The 14022-nt window shown below is 32.8% G+C and overlaps 1 protein-coding gene across 1 annotated transcript in view; it reads right to left on the bottom strand.

The window, feature by feature from the left end:
• ringer (tubulin polymerization-promoting protein ringmaker) overlaps positions 1–1053 on the bottom strand; it is a 30760-nt gene extending 29707 nt beyond the window's left edge. The window contains exon 1 of the mRNA XM_017620300.1: positions 1035–1053. The gene's annotated coding sequence lies outside the window, so the exon portion shown is untranslated. The remainder of the gene's footprint in view (positions 1–1034) is intronic.
• Between the last annotated feature and the right edge of the window lie 12969 nt (positions 1054–14022).

Consider the following 14022-nt stretch of genomic DNA (forward strand, 5'->3'; position numbering starts at 1 on the left):
CCCTTCAAATACCTCCAGAATATTCTAAGTGTTCAAATTATAGACTTTCTTTAGTTCACACTCATGTTTTAATTTTTCAAATAACATGTGGACAATTTAATTAATTTTGACTTTTCCAAACAGGTGGCAATACGCTTCAAAATATTTTCAAACTAAAACCTTCTTTAACCTCTTTCGTCTGACTCCCATATAGTGATGCATACATATGCAATTTAATTACCTAATTTTCGCAAACCAGTTGAATTTGTTTTTTAAACATGTGGCAACCCACATAGTTCCGAAATAAAGCCTTTCAAACTCATTTGGATTGACTTATTAAATAATTTGCATTTTACATATTGAATAGGTGCTAACCCTCCTCAAAGAGCTCAAATATATTCTAAATATTCAAACTAAAGATTTCTTAGCACTCTTCAATATTTCATATACATAACTTGTGTATAATTTAATTTAATTCGACTTCTCAAACAGGTGGCAACTCTCTTCAAAATATTTTTTAAACTTAAAGCTTTCTAAATCACTTTAGTCCGACACCCAAATTGAGACACATATCTCAATTACCTAATTGCCTTAATTTAAATTGAATTTGATATTTTAAAGAACTGGCAACACTCCTTCCTGTGGCTAAGAAATAACATCTCCATATTGTAATAATTGATTTAACGTATTCAACAATGTTAATTAAAATGTTTTACAAGTGGCAACTCTTTTCGCAAAACCTTATTGCTCATCTACAGGCCAAGCCCTTTAATTTGAAAAAGTTTTGAAAATCTAAAAAACGGTGCTGATCTGATGACGTTAACAAGAAAGTTATTTTAATTTTAATCACAGTCTCGATCTCAATCTGAATCCTAATCTCAATCTTAAACATGGCCAACCCAACATTTTGTCTAAAATAAAGCCATTCTTTCTCTGAACTTTTTTATTGTATAATTTAGTGGTTTAGACACTTTTACCAACCCTCTGATTAAACATCATATGTATGTACATTAATTTTTAATTTAATTTCTTATATGTATGTCCGCATATCGTACCTCTTTAAGCTGTCCCTCACATCATGCCCTCGACTTGTTTTCTATCGCAACACACTAACTTTAAAGTATTTTCGAGCGATGACTTCATTTTCAACTGTATGACAAAGGCATAAAATACAAAATAATAGCGAAAATTATAAACAAAACCTTCTCCGTAGCCAATTCCACTGGCTAGGCGTAAATATGTATGTATGTGCATACATACTTACACATGTACAAACATACACCAGAACAATTGCTTATCAGCAGACGAGAATGCCGCTCTCACTCACTAAAAATACTAAATATCTGTAGGTAAATATTTCGCTTTGAGTGAGAATGCAGACTTTAGTTATTTCTATTTTTATTTTTTTTGCTTCCTAATTTTTTTGACAAACTCAGTCAAAATGCCCAGCAAGCAATTAACGTGAAGATTAACTCCACCCATAATGTTTATAAGTTATTTAATTTAAATTCTCGTAAGGCATGATTTTTTCTGATATTTACGTAATATTGTTAAAATTTTGATTAATTAAAGCGTGCCAAAAAAACAAGAAAAATTTTTAGACCGATAACATGTTATTTATCTATAACCTCTCGGCCTTAAAAATATTACCAATCCAAAGAATTTACGCAAAATTTCTACGTCAAGTGAAAGCCAGTTTCGATTTCAATCGAGAAGATTTTAAACACCAGGAACTATTTATTAAGCCAGTTTGATTAATTCGGTCCACTTTAAATCATTTTTGACAACCGTGCGTTTTGTGTAGTTCCCAAATTTAGATATGTTCTCGTGAAGGGGATTTCCTTTTAATCTAAAACAGCTTAAAAACTTCCGCATGAAATGTTTTTTTTTGAAGTTTTGCTTATCTAGGATTTTTTCGGCGATAAAATCGTATATGTATGTAATGTTAACAGCCCTTATTTTCTTGTGGATTAGACAAAGCACATTGACAACAAAACCCATATAAATTTACATTTCAAACTTTGTACAAAAATTCTGCAAATTATAACCAAAATTTTAAACTTTTTAATAAGAATCTTTAGATAGAATTTTGGTATGCAGTTTTGTAGCCCATTAAATTCTAGTATAAAGAAAGCCAAGTTGAAAGTTGGTAAAAAATCCCGTTTATTTTTGAGAATTTTTTTGGTTGAAGGTGTCACACGTTTTTTCCCATACAAAGTATGTATGTTCGATAATTTTTTTATATGGAGAACATTGCCATTGCATTCATTGCACAGTTTTTAAAAAGCTTGAAATTTTGGTGAACATTTGAAGAATTTTTATATTTTTTGTACAAAGATTGAAATCTGAATTTATTTGGTGTTGTTGTATACCCAGCATGACTTTTATAAAAAAAAGTAAAGGGACTCCTTTTAATATAACAGGTACACTCCGCGACAAAATGATACCATCAACCGGTTTAGGGCTATTTATTTTTTTTCAAATTGTTTTTTTTTTATTATGTTTATAAAGGTATAGCTACTTTCTAACATTAATAACTATGTGGATCCTAATTTCAAACTTTGAACAGAAATAATTAGACAAATTCAACACAATTGCAACAACACTTTTTTAAGTATGCAGTTTTATAGCCCATTCAATTTAAGTGTCATGAAGTGCCTACCATTTATTTTTTTTAATTTTTTTGCTAATTTTTTATTTACGGAAGAAAATAGCAACATGCGAATTATTAGCCCCTTGCACCTTACACTTTGTATACTAGAATTTAATGGGCTATAAAACTGCATAATTAAAATAAAAAATTTGTTATTGTTGTTGTGAAGATTTGTTGTCTACGAAGTTTGAAATGTGGCCTCAAAAGATAAAGTCAAAGTCAATCAATCAATAAGTAAAATAAAGTAATACAACAATACGGATTCCAAAACGATTTACTCTGAAGGCATCGATCAATTAATTAGTTTAATAAAATATCAGAACTGTGTGGTTGTAAAAATAATCAGAAGCAATTTTTTACGAAAATATTTTCTAAGAAGGTTGCCACCTGATCCAAAAGTAAAAATCAGTTAAATTAACAAGGTAAAATAAGTATTATGAAATGAGTATGGGAAAGCTTTATTTCAAAAATAGTTTTTAGGGGCTGCCACCTGTTTAATAAGCCCAAATTATTATAATTAATAAATTAAATAAAAAGCCTAATTTGGTAACAAGCCTTTATGTTAAATTATAAGTTCAACGAAATTGTATAGCATTAGTGCCGAACAAATGACATTCAACACAAAGTTTTGGAACGCAAACCTTTTGAAAAGGATTGCCTCCTATTTGGAAAATATGGAATAAAATTTCATACTTAATAGGTTGACTGAAATATTACAGTATGGGTCAAAAACGAAAGCTTTATTTCAAAAATATGTATTTTTAAAAAGGTTTGCATCAGTTTCCAAGCCAAATTCCATTTTTCCATGACTTAAATATAGTACTATGCCGAATTTCCACTAGGCATTGAAATGACGAAAAATGTGTGCCATTTAAAAAATGCCATGTGGAAATGAACTTAATGACTATTTGTTTAATGTAATGACACGAATATTTTTTAATGCCCAACTTTGTCATCACAATTTTGGCCTAGTGGAAATCCAGCATTACAATATGGATGTTTAATGACAGATCGGTAAAGGGTTTTTCTGAACAGGGTACAGTGGGATAAATCAGAAAAAAGCTGCTCATATATAGTAAAAGTTAACCTAGAGTTAATATAAACATAAATAAATCTGCCTGCAAATACACCCACTTCCCATATAACGGTACTTTTTAAAAACTCAAAGTGTTATATTGGAGAAGCTCTAGCAAAGAAAAAAACGTGATAAAACCTGTCACCTATGCTTAAATTAAAGTTAGAACTCTCGACTACTGTCCCTGAAATCACCATTCCTGCATCGTGACCCAAAGGTCACTTACAGGTCTATTCTGCGCTGGTAATAAAAAGTTTTGTAACCGGTAAATAAAGTTCCTGTCAATTTTTAAACCCTTTTCGCATTCTGTGTACTCTTGTAACCGGTAAATTTTGTTACCATCTCATAAGCTGGTAACAAATTATTGCCCCGTGAAATTTGCAATGCCAGGATTTTCACAATTCTTCATAGCTGAATTGCTGAATATTTTAACTGCATTACCAACGTACCTAGAATCGCGGTGACAAGAACTGTTAACATTTTTTGGTAATACAATTTTCCGGTTACAAAATCTTCGGTAACGTGCAGAATAGACCTGTTAAAGTCATTTATTGAACAGCAAAAACCGACTTTAACAACATTTTTTTTTTCAATATTTTTTTGTTTTTCAATGAATGACTATAAGTGACCATCAGGTTAAGGTGCAGGGATGGTATTTTCAGGGACAGTATTTATTCGAGAGGCCTAGCTTTAATTTAAGCCTAAGTGAAGGGGTTTATCATCTTTTCTCTCTCTGCTAGAGCTTCTCAAATATTACAAAAACAGCGATTTTTTGACATTTTGACCTCGTTTTTCTCAAAATCTAGACCTGATGGAAACTTTATATTTACGGATTCATAACCAGTACAAAAAAGTCTATCAAAAACAGCTGTAACATTTGCCGCACCAAAATCAGTGTTGCCCTGTGTAAGCTTTCCACACAACACAATAAGTACTTTTGTTATTTTATCGCGCTATTCAATCGTGAATTACAACAAAATTTGGACGAATGTGGTTACTTTCCTTTTGAATTCTTGAAGAACGTTGTTTTTGCTATTATCTTCAATAGCCCGATCTCCGGCGATCACAACTTTTTCAACTATCAAAAAAAAAATATTCCTATATAAATATATATTTTTTTTGAGACAGCTTTTACAATTAATTTTTAAGAATTCTCGCAAAAAATAATTAAGTGCTTTAACCACTATCTATTTTAAAATCAAATTTCCAAAGCACAATTTTAGAGCCAATGAGAAAATCGGCACAAACTTTAGTGTGAATAGCAGTTAAAATGGCTCTAATGAAGAATATACAAACAAAGGGCGATTTATACTTCTCATCCACTAAGCAACGGACCTTCCTCTCGACAAATTACCATGTTTTTCAACAGTCGGACAACATTGAGTTTTGGAATATAGGTCAGCTTTTTCCTCATTTCTCCCACATTGCAGCGCTGGAAAATATGAAAATATTTCCGTTTGACCAATCTTGATTATCAATTTTTAATTCTCGTTACGAATGAATAGTTGCAGTAATATTTGGTAACAGACAATATCAAAATGTAAAATTACAGCTTTTTTATATTTAATCATAATTTATACATATGTACATAGTATTTTTCACGAATTGAGCAACTACTTAACTTGTATTTTACACACTACCGTGATATGGAAATATGTATTTATGTAGTTGCTTTTAAAAGCACTCTGCCCACCTTTCTGACAACTGAAACAAATAAATGTTCTTACTAAAGTTTTTTTTTTAGTCATAATTTATTGGTGCGTTGCTCGCACACGTCAGACAAAGTGTGGCAAAGTGGCTTTGTTGCGTCACTTTATGTAATCAATATTTGGAAAGAAGGGGGATATAATTTTTTATATGCAAACATTCGAGCAAGGATGATAGATATGCCTATTTTAACAATTCTTGTGTGTATAAGTAAACGGAAATGTATATATGTACCTACTAATGTTTATAATCATGTGCATTTCTTATATACATACCTACATATGTATCTATGTATGTAAAGAAGTAATGACGCAGCAATTTAATTTGGGAAATTAAACGTTTTAAAACACATGTATGTATACATATATCGCTAGCTTAAAGTGAAATATTGCTAAGTCCACTTTTTATTGGACTTGTTTTATTTATTCTCGTTTATATTCACGGAAAGGATAATTTGCTTAGTCCAAAAAAAGTACCGAAAATCCGATAATGCCAAAATAGTACGAAATCTTCGAGTAGAGGTCAAATCCTTCTGACTCAAGGGAGTTTTGCTTTGCTTTAAAAAGCCAAATTTTTAAAATGGGACTTAGCAACGTTTCACTATAAGCTAACCATATAATACTGTGCACTCTAAATGTGAAGAATAAATAAATAAATGATTAATATTTTAACTACCACATCCTCGAATTTTGTCCTTCTAACTTTATTAGGTTTAGAAAAACAAAATTTACACTTTTCTTTATAAGATATACATAGATAGTTATAATATACATAAATCAAGATACTGGAACCATTATTATGGAACCATGTATGCGCTCTAAAAGAACAAACTGACCGTATGATATACCTACGGTTTAAATACTTTAATTGATTGGTATACAAGGGTGTAGCTAGCCTTTCATCCAGGGTTTATATAGAGGAAAAATGTGTTTTAAAATATTTTTTTTTTTGAGTATAAAAAGCGAGATTTTTGGGCTTACGAAAGTATAAGTTTTCTGGTAGCCTTTACAACGATACCAATTTTTTAGAAATCGGTTAGAAATTTTTTTGTTTAAAATATTTTTCTTTATAAAAAAAAAAGATATTTTTTGCTTTCGAGTGTTTTTTCTCAAATTTTTATATACGAAGGGGTTCAATCGCCTTTACAACGATACCAAATTCTTAAAAATCGGTTAGTAATTTCTTTGTTAATTTATTTTTTTATATATAGAAAAAGGTATTTATTCTTTTTAAGTGTTTTTTCTCAAATTTTTTTATACGAAGTATATAAATACGCATATTAGAAGAAAGAAGATTTGATTGCGTTAACAACGATATAAATTTATTAAAAACCGCTTAGTAATTTGTTTGTTTAAAACATTTTTTTTATAAAAAAAGGTATTTTTTCCTTGTAAATGTTTTTCTCAAATTTTTACATACAAAGTATACAAATATGCGTATTGAAAGACAGGGAATTTATTCACCTTTACAACGATATCAATTTTTTTAGGTCATAATTGTTTTAAATATAAGATTTTCAATTTTTCGAAGATCCGACCTTTGCCCCCTTATAGCACCTGTAGAATAAGTTTGCACCTAATAAGGTTATACACCTTTTAAATAAGAGCAATAGGCGGACTACGTCTATATTTTTAGTTTTTTAGTTATTTATATATAATGATAAAAAATAATTTTTTACCAAAGATCCTATTTCGAAGTCCGAAGGCCCATATCTCGATTTCGGAGGATAACTTCGAAAAACGGAGAAATTACTTTTTTACCTATGACTCAATCTGTAGTGCGGAGTGCTGTACAGTGTAATGATTCTAGTATCTTCATTTATGTATATTGTAACTATCAATATCTTATAAAGAGAATGGTAAAATTTTTTTTATCTAAAACTAATAAAGTTTGAAGGACGAATTCGAGGATGTGGTAGTTTACATGTTAGTCTTTGACATGTATTTTTTTTCAAAAATAAATATTGGAAATTTCCAAGGATATTCAAGGATAAAGTTTTAAAAGGACATTTTCAACACTTACTCGTCCTGGTGTAACAAAAAATTATTTTTTTTTTTTTAATTCTACGGAATCTTTCCTTTTATACCCATATTGTTACTACACAATGCACCAAACCTTTTAAATAATTTTTTTATTCAATCATACCTCAGAAATTTCATAGTCCTTTTAAAAAAAAATTCTGACGTCAGAGAGAAAAACTAAAAACGCAGTTTTACTATATTTGGCTCCTAGTTTTGTGAATATATTGACTTTTTCGTGTGTTTTAAAAGTTTTTGGTTTTTGTCGCACAGTGTTATACTTGTTTGCATTCTAAAACGGAATCTTACGGAAGAAACCAAAACGTTCAAAATTCAGGGCTTTTTTCTTTTGTGTGAAGATGCGCTGGTTTATCTGAGAACAAGCAAAATATTCCACAATTAAGTTTTATAGAAAAATTTTACCTAAACCCTTTAACAATGCTGACAACCTTACCTCTTACCCAATTCAAGTATTATTCGAACTTTTCTAGCTGCCCCTGTGCCTACATACATATATACATACTGTATATGTACATATTGAAGAATGACTGCATTAACTAAAGGGCTACGTCTTTGTTCTTCGCCTAGACTATTCTTTAGTAGCGCTTAATTATCAAAGAAATGTCTTCATAAAGATACTGTCTTATTTATGCCTCATTAGGATCAATAGTAGAGCGAATATAGCAAAACATGCACTTGCACTTATTGTACCTGCCTTCATGCAAATGCGCTGGTGCAGCAGTGATTCTGCGAATCAACAACCGAACACTTTGTAAAGTACATACATATGTAGATAAGTTGTTCCATTGTAGGTAGGAATGTGTGTGTGCATACGTGTTTTTGTTAAGAGATTTATGATGCTTTGTTGCATATCACTACTTTTACGAGCTCTTAGACCAAACCTTATGCCCTCTATCTATGAGACGTTAATCACAGTATGCGGCCATAGGAAAGTATGTACATACATATGTATGTTCATATGTACATATGCTTATACTATGCAGAAGATTATTGACCTTATAAAAACATAACTAGTTCTTGATTTGCGCAGTAACCGCCTAAGCGATTTTGGCCGTAACCTATGTACTAGTTAGTTATATACTACACATTCTTTGATTTTCTCCAAACTAGTTTATAACGGACGTTGCATTCTGTTATTCAGGGTTGTAATTTGGCTAACGTCAAACTTGGATGTCAAAACGGATAAACCTACACATCTGGCGCATTTGAAAACCAACCTTCGCCAAGCTATTGCCAAGATACTGTGCAATATGTGGAAGGTGGTAGGGATATCCATTTTATGAATTCTGATATCACTTAGCCTAATAGCTAATACCCTAAATACATTCAGACTAATACTTAAGGACGATAAGGTTCTTTGTAGCTGCATACTTAATACATAAATTAATTAATTTTTTAAGGCTCATCGAAGATCGAGCATACACATTAAGAAATTTGAGCCAACGCTGTCAATCTATTGATGCCACTTCTAAATAATAAATAATTTACAAATTATAAAAATGTTTAATTTATCAAGTGCACAGAATCGGGCAGATAATATTTACATACATATAGTGGTAAAAAAATTTACTCGCGCCAAATTTTAAAAAGTTGTCACAATTGTTAACGAAAAGCAAAAAATCACAGCCGATGGCGAAATGTCAAATAGAAATTTCTAAATAGTGCTGCCATCGTTCACTAATCGTTGCTGACTTGAATATTTAATAACTCAGGGTTCTTGCGCAACTTTTTAACTCATTTCGAAATTAGTGAAGCAAAAAAATAAAAATTAGTTAACACAAAAAACGGTTCATTCCCCGGTTACCCACACAAACAAAATTCCCCGGAAATTGGGGAATTCCCCACGAGTTGGCTTCCCCGACTACTATATTCTTTTGTGTGGTCGATCGACCGGTGCGCTTAAAGCCAACAAAACACAGGTCAAACCAAGCCGGAACGGATCATTTAAGATTCCCAGCGTAAATATCAGTTGGACCGTGACATGTCAGAACACCCACTAAAATCGAGAGCTGCGGCTTTGGGAGCATAAGGAGCATTTGCGGCCGCCTCAATGTACTCGAAGTCAAATGGGTTTTACAGTTGCGCATATTCAAGACCTAGAGGTGGTCACAGATGTCAAGTCGTCAGCTATGTAGTTCTCCGCAATATCACTGTGGCCCGAAACCCAAATGCGCATAATAAAACGGTACTCAGACGCAATTCAGAGAGAGGTTGACGTTCCCTGACCAGATTCGAGTTCCCCATCAGACGTCATATTCTTTAGCAGAAAGGTAGAACTGACATAAGCCTGAACCCATCGGCCAGGACGCTTAGAGGACACTTATCATTCAAATAAAGGACGAAGATACAAGTGAATATGGTGCCAATAACTTATAAGTACAGTTTATTTGGTTCTGACGCTGCATTGTTCTGAAAAAAAACGGCAAATGGAGAAATGTTGGCAAAATATAGTGTTAATAAAATATGCAATAAAAAATGGCAAACATCAGATTACCTACTGTTTTTGTTGACCCAGAGTTGCAAATTGATTAAGAAATTTTGATTAAAAAATATTATTTTTCTCTTCTTGAGCGTTTCTTATGTAATTTTTTCTTTTGCTTTAAAACTTGATATAACTCTTAACACATACATATACAGCGTGTCCTAGACCACCAGTCCATTCCGGTTTCAACAGTAAGTTGGTTAAACGCACCGGAAGCCCATTTTTTTAAATGGCATATCTATATGTGTGTGTACATGTACCACAGATTCACATTCCGCGGATAAAAATACGTAACTTTTGTTTGGAACTTTTTTATCGGAAGAGCCTTTTTGAACTTCTATATGACCTTCGAACTTCAACTTGTCCCGGACTTCTAAAATAGACGAAAACATTGGTATTATTACCGACTAGCGATTTCGACCGGAAGTCGGTTAAACCGACCGGAAGTCCATTATTTTCACCGGAAGTTCATTCTTTTCACCGGAAGTTTATTTCAGAAAAAAGTTTCCGGCAAGAGGTATGTATTTTTGTCCGCAGAATCCGAAACTCTGGGAAAACATGCATATCCCATTTTAAAAAAATTGACTACCGGTCAATCTTACCCACTTCCAATTGAAACCGGAAGTTGGTTATGTGACTAAAGCATAAAGCATCCCCGACTTGGTATTATCTTATTCCTGAGTTTTCCATTAAAAAAATGTTCCTCCATTTTGGAAGGGGTGGAAGAGTGATCTAGGGCACCCTGTATACAGAGATGTTTATTGCTCATTAATTGCTTTATTTAAGAAAAAAGAGCTTTAAGTACAAAAAAAGTTTGTCCAATATATTGGACGATTGTACTGAAAGGGTTAAACAAATTTTTAGCGCAAATAAAATACAAATTTTATCTCGAATATATATTTTATTTTGACTTCAGCGCTCCCTAGCGGTAAATACACTTCGGTCATATCCTCCGCTGAAATTTGGTTACCTGAAGGTTACGAAATTGAAGGAAGTGAACATATTCGTTCTTAAAATATATTTTCCCAAAAACGGCTATTGGAAATTTTTAAGCATATTCAAGGATAAAGTTTGAGAAGAACATTTTAATTTTATTGTTTTCAATTCTGATGATTGTTCTCTTTTCTTTGGTACCCATATTTTTATTCAGCATTGCACTTAATTTTTTAAAGAATTAGTTATTTGTATTAATCATATCTTAAAAATTTCAAATCCCTTTAAAAAAAAATCCTGACATCAGAGAGTAATACTAAAAACGCAGTTTTACCGACTAAAAACGCGCTAGTCAAAGGCAAGCACGAGCTCATTCAATTTGCTGCAGGGGAGCTACGCTAACTTTGCATTTTCTACATACTATCTACATAAGTATGTTTAAAAGTCAAATAATTACAGTCGCTATTAAAAATAAGATAGCGAATTCCGCGCTCCACATTTACCACGCATAATGAAATCGCCCGTCCAAACGAACGAACGAAGCGAAGCAAAACTCACGCAGATGGTGTTTAAAAAATATCGCCTTGAGCGCTTGCTTGTTGCATCAAGCGATACTGATCAATAAGATCACATGAATGCCTAAGCCAAAATACATGACATTGCAACACAGGGTCCACACTGCACATACCTACATAGTTAGTATGTCTGTATGTAAAGGCATATTTATGTAGGTGAAATGATGGCGGGGCTGGGGAAGAAAAACAAACTAGAACATTGAAATGCACTTTAGAAATGAAAGGTGCAAAGCACTTGGCATACCATCACGTCAAGCTGGTGTTGAAAGGACTTGACTTCATTTGCGCATGTGCCTGAGGGACACTTGTAAGTGGGCGTAAGACATGGGCATGTTGGGTGGAAAAGATCGCCCGCGCGCACGCACGCACGTACACACAACGCAGACGGCTGTACGTGTAATCTGTGACTTACAGCGTCTGGTCGACAAAATTACAACTAATCAGTAGTGACAGCGTTTTACCACATTCACTGAAGAGATACAAAAACATGTGATGAGGCATGTAACACATGAAAAAAGGAAATAACGCCATTAACAGTAAAACTAGCGTTAACTGTTGTAAGACGGTAATGGCGGCAGGATAGCTACATACATACACACATACATAAATATGTATACGAGTAACCTTGGCTTCAGCCAGCCGTTATAGCAGCAAATTAACAAGACTGCCAGCCGGCTATACATACAGCCCTTGTCGTCGTCTGGCCCTAGTACATTCGAATTCCGTTATATGTAGAAAATGTTTAGCATGCTGGTACAACTGCGATAATGACGTTATTTTGATCCATCAGTAATTATATATATGTATGTAGGTATGCATATACATTTATCTACCGTATGTACTTGAGCCTTGGCCTTCACTTACCTTGAATTGTCATAACGATTTAATGTCCAGCACGAGTTGGACAAGAGCAAATGTATACAAGAAATGAACAAGGTGGCTGGCTGGCTGGCTAGCAGGCAGGCGTGCAAAAACCAACTGTCCGGCTTATGGATATACGAGTACCTACTAACTACAGCTTCATGAAGAGGAGGAAGTTTATCAGTTAGCAATTTAAGTAGTGCGCAAGCTTGCGCGTGGAAGGTATGTTTTATACAGATATACATATTAATAAATATCGCAAAAAACAGATCAATTTGGGAAATACCTTATTAAACAGCAAATATACATACCAGGGAAGCCAACTCGTGGGGAATTCGCCGAATTGCGGGGATTTTGGATTTTCACCTTGCGTGATGAATCGGGGAATAGGCCATTTTTGAGGGGAGTTTCAGCTCGTTCAAATCTAGTATAATAAAGTTTCAAATGGCCAAAAGTTACCGTTGTTTTTTTTAGAATTTTCCTTGTCGCATTTGCTTTCATATAAATAATGAATAAACATAACTAGTGAACCCGCATGGCATTAAGACGCCCAGAATTGAATTTCAAAAACTTAAAAAATATTTTAAATTTTAGTAAGAGTTATAAGAGATCCGAGTGCCATATTTCATCAAAACCTTACAGCCGTTTCTGAGTGAAAAGCAGTCTCGCATAGTGCATGTTTTTATTTTCATCGAATTTCAAATCACCCTATACCCTAATTCATCCAACTTACTGAAGAATTTGTATGTAATTTTTGAAACACGTGGCAGCTCTTTTCAAACATTCGAAAAGTTCAAACTAAATATTTCGTTTGACTGCGGTGTTTTTATATTTAATATACTTTTTGAATTAGTTAATTGAGCTAGACCTTTCAAACAGGTGGCAGCCCTCTTCAATCGTATTCTCAAGTTAAATCATTGTTAACTCTCCTTCGCCGGACACGCGATACACATTTTAATTAACTGATGATTTAAGTGGAATTTTAATTTGCAAACATGTGGCAACCCTGCTAAATACAGTTCACAAATAAAAAATTTTCAAACCCCCTTCGATTGATACCCATATGTTAATAATTCATTTAACTTATAAAATAATTTGAATTTAACTTTTCAAACAGGTGACAACCCTCTTCCATCACCTAAAAAATATTCTTAAGGTTCAAACTAAAGATAAACTCCTTCGCTTGACATCCATATTTTTATAGTTTGTATAACTTGTGTGGGTATAAGTAAACAAAATTCGACATTTCAAGTAGGTGGCAACCCTCTTCCCAATATTATTATATACTACTTTCTGAAACCCCTTTCGTTAGACACCCATAAAGTGATAAATATTTGTCTTACCTAATATGATTTTTTAAACAGGTGGCAACCCTCCTATAATTCAGCTAAGAAACAACGCTTTTCAAAACTATTTGGATTGATACCCAGTTTGTAATAATTTATTTATTTTTTTTAATAATTTGAATATAATTTTTTAAAAGGTGGCAACTCTTTTCAAAAAAGTAAAACCTTATTGCACATCTACAGTCCAAGGCTTTTAGCTGGACGCCTCATTTTAGAAAATCGAACGCACGGTGCGGATTTGATGGCATTGACTATTAAATAATTAGAATTTATAGATTTATTTTTATATGGAAGTAAACCGCAAAAACTTCGGCGAAAAAATTCTAAAACGACACTTGCACTTTATTATAATAGAATTGAGTGGGCTGCAAA

This window comes from Rhagoletis zephyria, unplaced genomic scaffold (assembly GCF_001687245.7).
Source record: "Rhagoletis zephyria isolate East Lansing unplaced genomic scaffold, Rhagoletis_zephyria_1.1 Rzeph_scaffold_02115, whole genome shotgun sequence".
Lineage (NCBI taxonomy): Eukaryota > Metazoa > Arthropoda > Insecta > Diptera > Tephritidae > Rhagoletis > Rhagoletis zephyria.